The 15,308-nt window shown below is 42.6% G+C and overlaps 3 non-coding genes across 3 annotated transcripts; all 3 read right to left on the bottom strand.

The window, feature by feature from the left end:
- Positions 1-11,139: 11,139 nt before the first annotated feature.
- Positions 11,140-11,211, bottom strand: trnae-uuc (transfer RNA glutamic acid (anticodon UUC)). Its single transcript has one exon. It is a non-coding gene; the product is annotated as a tRNA-Glu (tRNA).
- An 847-nt stretch (positions 11,212-12,058) lies between these two features.
- Positions 12,059-12,130, bottom strand: trnae-uuc (transfer RNA glutamic acid (anticodon UUC)). The gene has a single exon. It is a non-coding gene; the product is annotated as a tRNA-Glu (tRNA).
- A 1,374-nt stretch (positions 12,131-13,504) lies between these two features.
- trnae-uuc (transfer RNA glutamic acid (anticodon UUC)) lies at positions 13,505-13,576 on the bottom strand. The gene has a single exon. It is a non-coding gene; the product is annotated as a tRNA-Glu (tRNA).
- Positions 13,577-15,308: the final 1,732 nt, after the last annotated feature.

Below are 15,308 nucleotides of genomic sequence, written 5' to 3' on the forward strand. Positions count from 1 at the left end.
TTTTTGTATTCTTCATCATCATCATCATCATCATCATCATCATCATCATCATCATCATCATCATCATCAGGGTTTAGCCTCTAGCAGCAGTTTAGTCCAGACTGAAGTTATTGGATGTATTTCATGAACCTTTACTTGTACTGAGGTAAAGATCTAATTAGCAACACATGCACTAAAGCAACAAAGTAAACCTGCTAAACTATACAGTTCTAGCTCTAATCGGCTCGACTCGACTCGGTTTTCTTTGCGTCTCCATCATAAACTGTGTATAAGAAATGGACGTAACATCCGTGACGTCACCCATTGGTTTATGGACTGCTGCTCGGAGGCCAATAGTATCGGATCTGAGCAGCGCCATCTTGAACATTTCAGGTGCATGTTGGGAAAAATAAAAACAGTTATTCTACTTATATGGGCATCAGGAGGAGCATGAGGCGCCCTCCTGAACCTGTGAACCAATCAACCTGTCAATCACCACGTAGCCACGCCCTAATGCATACCCTGCTTTATCGTCACATATAAAATCAGGGAGGCCAAAATGTCCCAAATGAACATCATACTGCATTGAAGAAGGCTTTAAACTAGCGATTGAGACCATAAACACATTTTGAAAACGTTTACTGAGGTTAGAAATCAAGTGAGAAGTTGGTGAATTCTCCATTGACTTGTATAGAGACGGAAGTCCTTTTGACACCAAAACGGTCGCCCCCTGGTGGCCTTTTGATAGAATGCAGTTTTAAGTTACTTCCGCGTTGGCATCATTTCAGAGGACCGGAGCTCCCCACCTGGGGGTAACACGTTGCAAAAGTAACGTGTTACAGTGATATATTAGGTTTAGGCAGTAACGGAGTAATATAACGCGTTACTAACTATATTTTGGTAATATTATTACAGTTACTGAGTCCGGTAACACGTTACAATCCGAGCTGTTGCACAGGTGGACCTTTCGAAAAAACAACCCAGATGCAACAGCCGTAAATAAAGAGGAGAAGAAGACGGTTTTAAATCAACAGAAGAAGAAGAAGACGGTTTTAAATCAACAGAAGAAGAAGAAGACGGTTTTAAATCAACAGAAGAAGAAGAAGACGGTTTTAAAGCAACAGAAGAAGAAGAAGACGGTTTTAAATCAACAGAAGAAGAAGAAGACGGTTTTAAATCAACAGAAGAAGAAGAAGACAGTTTTAAAGCAACAGAAAAAGAAGAAGACAGTTTTAAATCAACAGAAGAAGAAGAAGACAGTTTTAAAGCAACAGAAGAAGAAGAAGACAGTTTTAAAGCAACAGAAGAAGAAGAAGACAGTTTTAAAGCAACAGAAGAAGACTCCTCTTACATCAACTTTTTTTGCTTTTGGAAATGAAGATAAATGACAATGGAAAATAAATATGACAAAAGGAAGAACTGGACTCTTTGGGTTGTTTAAGCGCATCAACCGAGATGAATTTTTGGGTAAATGTGTTTAAAATGAAGCAGCAGACATGTTGAATATTTCCATCTGATGTAATGAAGCATAAAAATCATTAAGTCAGTTTGAATAATTCACTGTGAGGAAGCTTCTTAGAGCTTCACTGAAGATCTGCAGCAACATGATCGACAGCGTGAATCTAAGAGAAGAAACAACACAGACTCACTGCTGGTCTGATGCTTGTTAAGCAGGATGTAGTTTATCCTTCCTGTCAAACTGACCCCGTCTGTTTTGACTGTTCCTTCCTTGCTTCCATCTTTCCTTCCTATGTTCTTTTCCTTCCTTCTTTCCTTCCTGTGTTATTTTCCTTCCTTCCTTCCTTCCTTCCATCTTTCCTTGCTTCTTTCCTTCCTGTGTTCTTTTCCTTCCTTCTTTCCTTCCTGTGTTATTTTCCTTCCTTCCTTCCTTCCTTCCTTCCTTCCTTCCTTCCTTCCTTCCTTCCTTCTTTCCTTATTTCTTTCCTTCCTGTGTTCTTTTCCTTCCTTCCTTCCTTCCATCTTTTCCTTCCTATGTTCTTTTCCTTCCTTCTTTCCTTCCTTCTTTCCTTCCTGTGTTCTTTTCCTTCCTTCTTTCCTTCCTATGTTCTTTTCCTTCCTTCTTTCCTTCCTGTGTTATTTTCCTTCCTTCCTTCCTTCCTTCCTTCCTTCCTTCCTTCCTTCCTTCCTTCCTTCTTTCCTTATTTCTTTCCTTCCTGTGTTCTTTTCCTTCCTTCCTTCCTTCCATCTTTTCCTTCCTATGTTCTTTTCCTTCCTTCTTTCCTTCCTTCTTTCCTTCCTGTGTTCTTTTCCTTCCTTCCTTCCTCCCTTCCTTTCCTTCTTTCATCCCTCCTTTCCTTCCTTCTTCCGCCCTTCCTTCCTTCCTCCCTTCCTTTCCTCCCTTCCTTCCTCCTTTCCTTCCTTCCTCCCTTCCAACCTCCTTTCCTTCCTCTTTCCTCCCTTCCTTCCTTGACTCGAGGACAACAGGAGGGTTTAGATAGATAACATATAGAAACACATTCTTACTGTCTGGTTGATTTTAATGCTTTATGGTCCTTCTGAGAACAAAGATAGAAACAGTGGAGATGTTCAGACTTGTTTCATTTCAATAAAAAAAAAGAAGAAGAAGAAGAAACAACTTCTCATCTCCCCTAGAATAAAACATCAGCTCTTATCCGACGTATCGGTCGGCTGAGCAGCGACATTCAAACTCACGGCGGTTACATAACGAAGATAAACGAGGCGGCGCGGCGAGCTTCACACTTCACACAGTAACCAGATTAATTACTCTTAATCATGTTGGATGAAGAGCTGCTCGGCTGCTGATTGGCCTGTCGCTTTGATGCATTGCCTCTTCAGAGCAGTCGCAGGGCCGCCGGGTCCTCTGGGAGACCGGCGCCATTAACCAGAGAGGAGCCGGACTTCTTTAAGAGAACTGCACAGAACCTCCTGAACCATGATTCCACCTTAAATTCCACCTTAAGTAGCTTTAAATGCTGCAGTAACTTTCCTCTTTCCCTCTGACATTACTGTTTATTCAGACTCACAGTTCCTCAGAGCTGCTCAGTGGCTGAGTTAGTTTGTTCCTTTATCCTCCTTTCCTTCCTTCCTTCCTTCCTCCAACCCTCCTTCCTTCCTTTCCTTCCTCCCTCCCTCCCTCCTTTCCTTCCTTCCCTCCTTCTTCCTCCCTCCTTCCTTTCCTCCCCCCTCCTTCTTTCCTCCGTCATTCCTACCTCCCTTCCTTCTTTCCTTTTCTCCCTTCCTTCCTCCCTCCTTCCTTTCCTTCTTCCCTCCTTTCCTTCCTTCCCTCCTTCTTCCTCCCTCCTTCCTTTCCTTCCTCCTTTCCTTCCTTCTTCCTCCCTTCCATCCTTCCTTCCTTGACTAGAGGACAACAGGAGGGTTAAGAAATTGGTTTTATGTTTCAGTCGAGCTATGATAAGCTGATTTTTTATTAAAACATCTTTAAACAAACCCAGCAGCTCTTTTGTTAGATATCTTTCAGAGAAGCAGCTCAGTGAGAGTTTGCTGCAGTGTTAAAGGTTGATGAAGCTGAGTGTGATCAGAGCAGACAGCTGTTCCTCTGCACTCCAGCAGCGAACATGACTCTGCTTGTCGAGGAATCGCTGTCAGATGAGCAGGTGAGAGCTTTAAAGGTGCGATGAGTCAGCTGAGAGCTTTAAAGGTGCGATGAGTCATCACCCCCGCTGTGATGTCACAGAGTGCTGACTCACCTGCCTACAGCTGCCGTTTCACCACACAGGTGAGTAACAGCTGACGTGAGCAGCGTGTGACTCACTGATGATGTCGCCGGTTTCATCTTATAAAGTGAAAGTCTGTGTAAAGAGATGATAGCGCCACCTACAGGCTGCACAGGTCATTACAGGTCATTACAACTGGAGATAAACGAGTGTTATCTCTTAACCCTCCTGTTGTCCTCGAAGAAGGAAGGAAGGAAGGGAGGGAGGAAGGAAGGGAGGAAGAAGGAAGGAAAGGAGGGAGGAAAGAAGGAAGGGAGGAATAAGGAAGGAAAGGAGGGAGGGAGGGAAGGAAGGAATGGAGGAAGAAGGAAGGAAAGGAGGGAGGGAGGAAGGAAGGGAGGGAGGGAGAAAGGAAAGAGGAAGGGAGAAAGGAAGGAAATAAGGGACAGAGGAAAGAAGGAAGGGAGGAAGATGGAAAGGATGGAGGGAGGAAGGAGGGAAGGAAGGAAAGGAGGGAGGAGGAAGGATGGAGGAAAGAAGGAAGGAAGGCAGGTAGGAGGGAGGAAGGAAAGAAAGACAGAAGGAAGGAAAGAAGGAAGGAAGGAAGGAAGGTAGGAGGGGAGGGAAGAAAGGAGGATGGAGGAAGGAAGGAAGGAAGGAAGGAAGGAAGGAAGGAAGGAAGGAAAGAAGGAACAGTCAAAACAGACAGGGTAATTTGACACAGAGGTTAAAAACAATCACCAAATATCCACCATTGTTATTCAGTGTGTTTGAAAATGAGCCAGATCAGTAATCAGTGATGAACTTGATCAATAGCGTTGCCACGGCAGCAGGTTCGGCCGCTCCATCACACTGTGGTTAAACTGTGACATCACACCGACCAAACCTGAGCTGCTGGCGAAGTATTGATCGGCTCATTGATCGCTGGCTCTCCGGTGGCCGGCGTGTCGGTCAGCAGCTGCAGCCTGGAGGTGCTGGGTTCATTATCCTGATATTAACCAAATGAACAGGCTGCATTGGGGGGAGGGGGGGGGGCATGATGGGAAATTAGCACCATCAGCCGGCCACAACGCTGCTCAGTTTCTCTGCAGCTGCTCACTTGTTAGTTTTTGGCAGAAAATCAGCCAGAATTCAGAGTCCAGTCACGTGTCCTTCAGCCTGATGGTGTCAGATATCACATTACTGCCGTCCCACAAAGGGTTAAACACCTCATACTGATTCAACCCCGTCTGTTTTGACTGATCCTTCTTTCCTTCCTTCCTTCCGTCTGTCCTTCCTCCCTCCCTCCTTCAGTCTTTCTTTCCTTCTTCCGTCCTTTCCTTCCTCCCTTCCTTCTTTCCTTCCTCCCTTCTTTCCTCCCTCCTTTCTTCCTTCCATCCCGCCTCCCTCCTTCCTTCTGTCTTTTTTTTCCTTCCTCTCTTTCCTCCTTCTTTTTTTCCTTCCTCCATTCCCCTTTCTTCCTTCCTTCCTTTCCTTCTTTCCTCTGTCCTTCTTTCCTTCCTTCCTCCCTTCCTCTTTTTTCCTTCCTCCATCAAACCCTCCTTCCTTCTGTCCTCCCTCCCTCCTTCCTTCCTTCCTCCTTTCCTTCCTTCTTCCTTCCCTCCTTCCTTCCTTCCTCCCTCCTTTCCTTCCTCCCTCCCTCCCCTTCCTCCCTCCCTTCTTCCTTGACTCGAGAACAACAGGAGGGTTAAATAAAGTTAGTCAGATTGTCTCAAACTTCCCTTTTTAGAGTCAAACAACAATAAATCTGTGAGTCACTTCATGCACAGACAGTTCAGATGTATTGAGGTTTGCAAGAAGCTGAGATCTGAATTTCTCTTTCAGTTTTTCTCTTTTCATCAGACATGGTCAACTAGTTTGTTTGAATCAAATTAAGTATTTTTTATTAATAACTAGAGCTGGGCTCCACTATCTGACCTGAGTCCGTAGATCTCAGAGCTCTACTGGGTTTACATTCTACTAACATGTCATTCACTTACCCAGATTGCCCGTTGGGTAGATCAGCCATGAGCAGCAGGCTGTTATCTGCCTTATTGACCAATCAGTAAACTACACTAATCTTAATCTGGTGTTTTGTTAAAAAGGAAGGACAACAGCGATCAGAGCTGATAATCACACTTAAACCCCTGAGAAGCTGCGTGTGAACATTTTCGTGGGCGGCAAAGTCACAAACAAAGATAAAGCTGTTTGTCAACAAATCTGTTGGGTCACCTGCTAGCTGCTAGCTGACCATGCTAACGAGCCAGAGGAGACACTACAGATTAGCAGAGAAACACCAGATGTATTAGCGCTTTTCCACTATACAGTTCTAGCTGTACTCGACTCGGTTTGGTACCAGGCGGGGAGTTCTGGTCCTCTGAAATGAGGCCAACGTGGAAGTAACTTAAAACTGCATTCTATCAAAGGCCACCAGGGGGCGACCGTTTTGGTGTCAAAAGGACTTCCGTCTCTATACAAGTCAATGGAGAATTCACCAACTTCTCACTTGATTTCTAACCTCAGTAAACGTTTTCAAAATGTGTTTATGGTCTCAATCGCTAGTTTAAAGCCTTCTTCAATGCAGTATGATGTTCATTTGGGACATTTTGGCCTCCCTGATTTTATATGTGACGATAAAGCAGGGTATGCATTAGGGCGTGGCTACGTCGTGATTGACAGGTTGATTGGTTCACAGGTTCAGGAGGGCGCCTCATGCTCCTCCTGATGCCCATATAAGTAGAATCCATGTTTTTATTTTTCCCAGCATGCACCTGAAATTTTCAAGATGGCGCTGCTCAGATCCGATACTATTGGCCTCCGAGCAGCAGTCCACAAACCAATGGGTGACGTCACGGATGTTACGTCCATTTTATATACAGTCTATGATGGAGACGCAAAGAGAGTCAAGCCGAGTAGAGCTAGAACTGTATAGTGGAAAAGCTCCATATGACCTGGTTTGAGCGGGGGGGGGGGGGGGGGGGGGGCACATGTGAATTAATTTGAACGTATTGTCGGTCACTTCAATTTGGTTGGAACTTGATTTTGCGATGAAGTGACAGCTGGTTAACGGAGCGTAACGAGCGGACCGCTGCGTCTATTTCAGGTGAAACCCAGCAGAAAGGTCAGTCCAGGATAATGTGACGGATTCAGGTTCAGTCAGGACCCCCGGTGAGCAGGACTGTTCCTGGAGGGGGGGGGGGGGGGGCACTGCTGCTGCTGCTGCTCCAGGTGAGACGTTTCCTCCCAGAGATGAACGACCTCCTCCAGCAGAGTAAAGGTCTCGCTGTCAGAGTCCTGCAGTGTTTCACACAGGATGACGTGAATCACACACTCAGCAGTTTGTTTAGTGGACTGAAACCAAACAACATGTTATCTTCTTCAGTCTGTAGATCAGAAGAATTCAATTACAATTCACTGAGGTCCAGTTTGTGAAAATGTCCTGAACATCATAAAGTCTGTTATTTTTTGTTCCATCAGCATCTGTGTCTAGCAGCTGTAGATTGTCAGATAAATACAGTAGAATTCATTTATTAGGATTTACACTCAACTTGTTGGATTCAAATAAATAAGAATAAAAAAGAATAAAGATATATTTTCTTTTCTTATATTAAATAAAGATGGCATTTTAATATAAAGTGCATTACAGAGAGCTTTTAGAAAAATAAAAAAGAATCCCTTTTTACTTTTACACTTAACTTAAACCATAAACATGAAAAAATCGATTTAGCATAGTATCGTGATATTTTGCATGGCAATATTGTATCGATACACGGACTCCAAGTATCGATCTTCTGTTCTTATCCGATTTTGAGATGTCCGTTATGGTCCGAAGTAGGTCTGATGTAGACCGGACTAAGGTGTTTACAAGCATTTTAAAAGTCCAAACTATGTCTGATACGATCAGAAATTCAAGTTTTTTGCTGCATGTAAACGTACTGAGTGATGACAGGAGCTACCACACAGGGAGCCAACCTGCCCATCAGGAGGAGACTAACCATTCATACACATTCACACACTGTTACTGCAGCCATGAGGAGCAATTCAGGGTTAAGCATCTTGCACAACGACACATCGACATGCAGACTGAGTTGAGTTTGAGTTTATTTCGATCAGCAAAAAATAAATAGAACCACAAAGAAAAAACAGTAACACATCCCTCTAACAACAGGGCTGAAGCTACAAGCGTATAGATGCCCTAACCTTTAAACCATACATGTAAATATATGTATATACATTACCTATACATTAACAAACAAGCATACAGTACATGCCATCTACACACATATACACACACCTACATGTACATACTCAGCAAATACCAAGCAAAAATAGATATTTAACATTAGTCCCATAAATCATTCCCCACCTTCAAGACTATATCTTTCCAAAATGAAAATTTTAAACTTATTTTTTAATTGCACCAGATTTTTACTTTTTTTGATCTCATCAGTTAACTGGAGGATCCGGGAATCGAACCTCCTATCGTCCAAGTGGTGGACAATCTCTCTACCTCCTGAGCCACAGCCGCCTCCTGGCAGCACTCAGGAGCTGAAATGAAAGTTGATTAATCAGTTCTTTGATTGACAGAAAATTAATTGGCAACATTTGTGAAATTTGACAAATCCTTTAAGTGACAAGAGTTTGTGGGACATTTTGATTAGAAATGATAAATCTAGACATCATAACTGTTATAATGAACTGTGTACAGACTCTGTGTTTGTGATGCTGCCTCTCGTTAGCATCCCTCCCTCTCGTTAGCATCCTCCCTCTCGTTAGCATCCCTCCCTCCTTCTCTATCATCATATTCACCAACCTGAACTGTACAGTGTTGAGCAGCACTTCAAACACGCTGCAGCCATGGGGCGCTCAGCCTGCCAATGCATTTTTAATTAGACGGGAACGGAGCCCCTGCTGGGGCGGCGGAGTTCACCGGCAGGCCAGCGTTTGATGTTTCCTTCGCCGCTGCCAGAGCTTCCTGTTTCCCTGAGCTAACGGAGGATCCCGCATCCACATGTCAGGGAGATCCTTGACTTCTCAGCCAACGTGTCTTTTGTCAGCCGTTTCCACCTCGTTAAATGAATCTGAGTCATTATTAACTCGCCACGGCGAGGTACGGAGGATAAAACACGACACGAGAGGAAGGTAAGTGAGTAAATGAAATGCTGAAATAATCTGAGGAAGAGGAGAAAAGAATTGAATATCAGCTACTGCGACTAAAAATGGAGAATAAATATGTAAAATGCATAAAGAAAATGTTCAGCTGTGATCAGTTAATTCAAAAGAACTAGTGTCTATAATTAATATTTTATTAAAAATGTTCTTTGTTTATAATCCTCTGTGATGTTTCCAGTGTTCCTATTTCCTGTTTTTTTCATTGTATAAAATATGTTATATAAGTAAAGTTTGTTATTATTATCATCCCTTCCTTCCTTCTTCCCTTCTTCCTCCCTTCCTTCCTTGACTCGAGGACAACAGGAGGGTTAAAGATAAATGAAAATAGATATTTTGTAGTTACTGTGATGTATTAAGTGGAAAAGTAATCATAAAACACGCAGAACTGCAGAGTTTAAAACTACCAATTATCTATTAATCAAAAGTAGGAGAAAGGTTTACTGGATAAATGTTAATAACTGCAGGCAAAATGTAAAATGAAATGTTAACTACGCAAGTAAAGTCAAATATTGTGTTTTAGGCAGGCGGGGAGTTCCGGTCCTCTGAAATGAGGCCAACGAGGAAGTAACTTAAAACTGCATTCTATCAAAAGGCCACCAGGGGGCAACCGTTTTGGTATCAAAAGGACTTCCGTCTCTATACAAGTCAATGGAGAATTCACCAACTTCTCACTTGATTTCTAACCTCAGTAAACGTTTTCAAAATGTGTTTATGGTCTCAATCGCTAGTTTAAAGCCTTCTTCAATGCAGTATGATGTTCATTTGGGACATTTTGGCCTCCCTGATTTTATATGTGACGATAAAGCAGGGTATGCATTAGGGCGTGGCTACGTGGTGATTGACAGGTTGATTGGTTCACAGGTTCAGGAGGGCGCCTCATGCTCCTCCTGATGCCCATATAAGTAGAATCCCTGTTTTTATTTTTCCCAGCATGCACCGGAAATTTTCAAGATGGCGCTGCTCAGATCTGATACTATTGGCCTCCGAGCAGCAGTCCACAAACCAATGGGTGACGTCACGGATGTTACGTCCATTTCTTATATACAGTCTATGATTTTAGGTAAAAGTAAAACGTAAACAGTTTTTCTCCAAATATTCATAAAACTGACCAAAGTCAGCAGTTTCTATAACAAACATCCCTAATTTATTTTAATTCATTTGTGTATTTTTAATATTTCCCTGATTTAACATATTTATTTTCAGTATTTATTCACCATTTCATATATTTGTAATTATTTAAAACATTTGGTCATCTTTAGTCCTCCGTACAGCTGCTGGAACGAACGTCTCTTCTGTGGGCTTGAAGCAGCTTCTTTCCTTCACATCAAAGCCAGGACGACGAGCAGCTTCACATTTAACACGAGTCTGTCTTCTGCGTTTGCTGTGTGGAGTTTAATGAGCTCCTCCAGGGCTCCCACATGAATAATGTATTCTTTATTCTGTTTCAGAGCCAGTGAAATGGCATCTGTCTCCTGGATGGACCGGGACCGACACGATGCGAAGGATCGGCTGCAGATGAAAAAGGCCCGAGGTCGAACTCCGGGACGATACCACCGCGTCAGCCAATCGGATTACAGCCATGACAGGAAGAGACGATGATCTGAAGACTTCATCTCTCAATTGTCAGCTCACCTCAGGAGCCTCCTCCAACTATACTTAAGATGTTTTGACTATCATGTTGCCAAATAGACAGAATTTAAAAATGTAAAGTATGCAGACTTAAGTTTAGAGTCTGAAACATATTTAAACTTAAGTGAAGTTAAAGCTTTCGTCCTGCAGAGGGGTTAGGGTACTGTAAACCATCACTGAGCTTCAGCAGCCAATCAGAGCACAATAACATTCCTTCCTTCTGTGGAAACATGGATTTAAAAGTTGATCTGAAGCTAATATGAAGCTTCAGTCGTCTGAATGAGTCAAACCGGTAGAAGAAAGCAAGAAAGAAAGAAAAAAAAGGGAGTAAGATGAGGAAAGAAAGAAAGGAAGAAATAAAGAAAGAGGAGGATGGTGAGGAAAGAAAGAAAGAAAGAAAAAGAAAAGGGAGGAAGATGAGGAAAGAAAGAATGAAAGAAAGAAAAAGAAAAGGGAGGAAGATGAGGAAAGAAAGAATGAAAGAAAGAAAAAGAAAAGGGAGGAAGATGAGGAAAGAAAGAAAAAGAAAGACATAATGAAGGAACACAAAAGCAGGAGATCTTTTAATAGTCAGTGTGAACAGGAGGAATGATTACAGACACCTGACTGCTGGTTTAAGACACACTGTGAAACATGGTGAACTCCTTTAACCTCCTGAGCAGAGCAGAAGAAAGCTAAGCAGCCTCACAATCAGTGTTCAGAGAGGTTCGTATTGAAGTATTGATTCCCACACCGGGAATTGAACCCGGGCCGCCTGGGTGAAAACCAGGAATCCTGACCACTAGACCATGTGGGACACAGACAGCCAATCATTGTTGACTTTAAAGTATCAGCATTATTACCGTTTTTTTCGGGCTATAAGGCGCACTTAAAATTATTTAATTTTCTCAAAAATCGACAGTGCGCCTTATGTATTGATTCTGGTTGTGCGTACTGACCTCGAACCGATTTTATGTGGTACACGGCGATCAAACATCTGTCAAAATGTTTTAGTACGACTTTGGTAGACTACGGAGCCGCAGTACCGGCAACAGCAACGAGACCGACTCAGATAATGACGAGAGGGATCCGGGCAGCTTGGTGCCGAAATCGCCCAACTGTTAATTTCAGACACTGAAGATGAAGAATTTGATGGATTCGTGGAAGAGGAATGAACTGAAAAAGTGAGTGTATTGTTTTGTATTTTATGTGTTACAACTGAACAATGTTGAGAGTTATTGTGAATGAGTTGAATAAAGTTCGACTTATCTGAGACACGTTTTGTTTCTATTAATGCTCCTTATAATCCGGTGCGTTTTATTTAATTTGATGTCTTATTGAAGAACCATGATCTGAACTCTAGTGGCCCATCTGCTTCATGTAACGTGACCCATGTATGAGAGTTAAAGAGGCAAATGTATCTGCAATCAGTGAGTGACGATCATTTGAGGAACACGACACTGACACTGTTTACAATCAGTGCTTGAAAATCGATCTTCGAACAATTTAAAACACAGTAATATCTGCCTATGATGCGTCATGATTGCAGGCGACCAATTTAACCAAAGGAGGATCATTTTTTTATTAATGTATTTATCATTTTTTCCTCAGTTTTGACTGTAGGAGCTCCTCATCCTCATCCTCTATGACAGCAGAACAAACTTTTCCCACACCGGGAATTGAACCCGGGCCGCCTGGGTGAAAACCAGGAATCCTGACCACTAGACCATGTGGGACACAGACAGCCAATCACTGTTGACTTTAAAGTATCAGCATTATTAAATGGTCATTTGATGTCTTATTGGAAAACCATGATCTGAACTCTAGTGGCCCATTTCACCAAATTCACAACATGAGAACTGCTTCTTGTAATGTGACCCATGTATGAGTGTTAAAGAGGCAATCAGTGAGTGATGATCATTTGGGGAACAGGACACTGACACTGTTTGCACTGTCATCAAGCATAATATAACCCCACCTCACCTTCCCCAATTCACACACAAGACCCAGCCAGTGATCAGACAGGGATGAAAGGTTTTAGTTTTTTTTATCTAGGATTGTGAGGGATGGTTTGTATAATGATATGATTGTTTTTTGAGTGGTGGAGTAATCAAAGGACCACGCAGGTAAGCAGTAGTTGATGTACTATATTTTAAAAGAAAACATGAACATTTTTGCTGCTTCTGTTGACATGTGATTCCTGAGATGCCGAAAGTTGGCCAGTGTATATTTGAGGTTTTTACACATTTTTTTCTACATGTTTTTTTAAATGTGAGGTTACAGTCAATCAGGATTAAAAACATCGGGTTCTGTGTGAGATTTGTTTGTTTTTGCAAAGAACAAAGCAACAGTTTTAGTAGTGTTAAGTTGAAGACAGAAGTTATTTAACCAGTAAGTTGGGCTGCAGTCTAAGCATGATCACGGTATCATTGCAAAACATTAGAATTTCACAGTCTCGGCACACAGATGGTGAATCGTTTATATAGAGACTGAAAAGAAAAGGACCTAAGATGAAAATTTGAGGCACACCTGTAGTGAGTTATCATCTATGACTCTGCTCTGCTGTTTGACAGGTGATTCAGTTCTCACTGTGTTTCTGCTGCAGGTTAGACTGAGATAACCAATCATTGTTCTAGTGCTGACTGATAACAACCGTTAAAGCATCACTGTTGTTCAGAGAGACACAAATGATTTTGAAGGCTTGTTTGTATAATGATATGAGCAGTTTTTGAGTGGTGAGTGACGATCATGTGGGGAACAGGACACTGACTCTGTTTACATCAGTGCTTGAAAATCACTTTTTGGAAACAAACTCGATCACTCTGCTGGTTTTTCTTTACTCACCTAAATCTTTAACAATTTAAAACACAGTAATACCTGCCTATGATGCATCATTATTGCAGGCGACCAATTTAACCAAAGGAGGATCATTTTTTTATTATTGGATTTATCATTTTTCCCTTTGTTTTCTCATCATCTGTGACAGCAGTAACTCTTACTCTGCTGTTTTAAAGGTGATTCACTTCCACTCTATTTCTGCTGCAGATTGGAATTAGCTAACCAATCCTTTTTTTTAAATGCATCATTGTTGTTCAGAGAGACACAAACGTTTCCCACACCGGGAATTGAACCCGGGCCGCCTGGGTGAAAACCAGGAATCCTGACCACTAGACCATGTGGGACACAGACAGCCAATCATTGTTGACTTTAAATTATCCACAATTATTAAATGGTCATTTGATGTCTTGTTGGCCCTTTTCGACAAATTCACTACATGCGAGCTGCTTCTTGTAACGTGACCCATGTATGAGAGTTAAAGAGGCAAATATATCTGCAATAAGTGAGTGACGATCATTTGAGGAACAGGACACTGTTTACAATCAGTGCTTGAAAATCACTTTTAGGAAACAAACTCAGATCAACTTATTTTCTGAGTCTCATGACTTTGTCCTCAGCAGCAGAAAAACACTTCACACGATCCTTCAGAAACTCCTTCAGATTAAACTGAGCTAACCAATATTCTTCTTCTAGTGTTGGCTGATTCACTCACTTTAAACTCACAGGAAGAAACTCTATCAACACAAACTCTGCAAACAGCCCATAATGCATCACTCTGCTGTGACACCTGACAACCTTTCTACCACATCAACGTCTATGTCACCTGAAGACTGGAGAGAAATGAAACAGGTAAACATCATTAACTCACAAATGAGCCTCAACTAGTTTAATTACATTATTAGTGAAGTATGAAGCAGCAGGCAGGCCAGAGCAGTTTCCTTCAGGTCAGAAAAGGCTCCGATCACGTTTCTGTTTGTTTTTACTGTGTTCTCGTCAGCAGTGAAAGGGTCAAAGGTTACTGAGAGCTGGCGGGGGACTAAGGAGGGTCACGGCCACCGGGGGAGAGTCTGAGAGGTAAGAAATTAGGCTGAGAGGCAGGAAGACGGAGCGATGGAGGCTGGAAACATGACAGCAGGTTCTGTGTTAGAGGGTCAATAGGAAGGAAGGGAGGGAAGAAGGAAGGATGGAAGGGAGGGAAGGAAGGAAGGAGGGAGGGAGGAAAGAAGGAAGGAAAGAAAGGGAGGGAGGATGAAGGAAGGAAAGGAGGGAGGGAGGAAGGAAGTAGGGGAAGGAAAGGAGGGAGGAAGGAAGGAAAGAAAGAGAGGAAGGAAGGGAGGGAGGATTAAGGAAGGAAAGGAGGTAGGAAGGAAGGGAGGAAGAAGGAAAGGAGGAAGGAAGGAAAGGAGGGAGGGAGGAAAGAAGGACAGAGGAAAGAAGGAAGGTAGGAGGGGGAAAGAAAGAGAGAAGGAAAGGAGGAAGGAAAGGAAGGAAGGAAAGGAAGGGAGGAAGGAAGAAAGGAGGGAGGAAGGAAGGAAGGGATTATTTTATTTTATAATGAACTTCATTGGCTAAAAAGAGTCGGTGGAAGTCTGCAGAATAAAGCCGATGTATTGACAGTCAGTCCGTCAGTGTGAGGCTGATCAGCTGCAGCAGGTGGATCCATATCTCTGAATTAAACAGACGCAGGTTTCCTCCTCAGATTACATGTAGCAGCAAACTCTAATTGTTGTAATTAGTGGAGACAAACAAGCCAAAGGGAGACGGATGTTTGCAGACGCTCGTTTAACGCTGCGTGTTTCAGCTTCAGTGTTTGTGTGTGTGACATCGATCCTGCAGAGAAACACTCAGGAGGATAAACTGACTGAGCTGTCAGTGTGTGATGTGTTTGATGAACCTACAGAGAATTATTATTATAGAGACTCTGCAGCTTCCTCTCAGCTTTACTGTCTGGCTGCAACTTTACTGTCCTGGTTCACTCTCAGCGCTCTCATAGCAGCGTTTCAGTGTGTAATGTGTTAAAACCATAGACTGTATATAAGAAATGGACGTAACATCCGTGACGTCACCCATTGGTTT

Source organism: Scomber scombrus, chromosome 17 (assembly GCF_963691925.1).
Source record: "Scomber scombrus chromosome 17, fScoSco1.1, whole genome shotgun sequence".
NCBI lineage: Eukaryota > Metazoa > Chordata > Actinopteri > Scombriformes > Scombridae > Scomber > Scomber scombrus.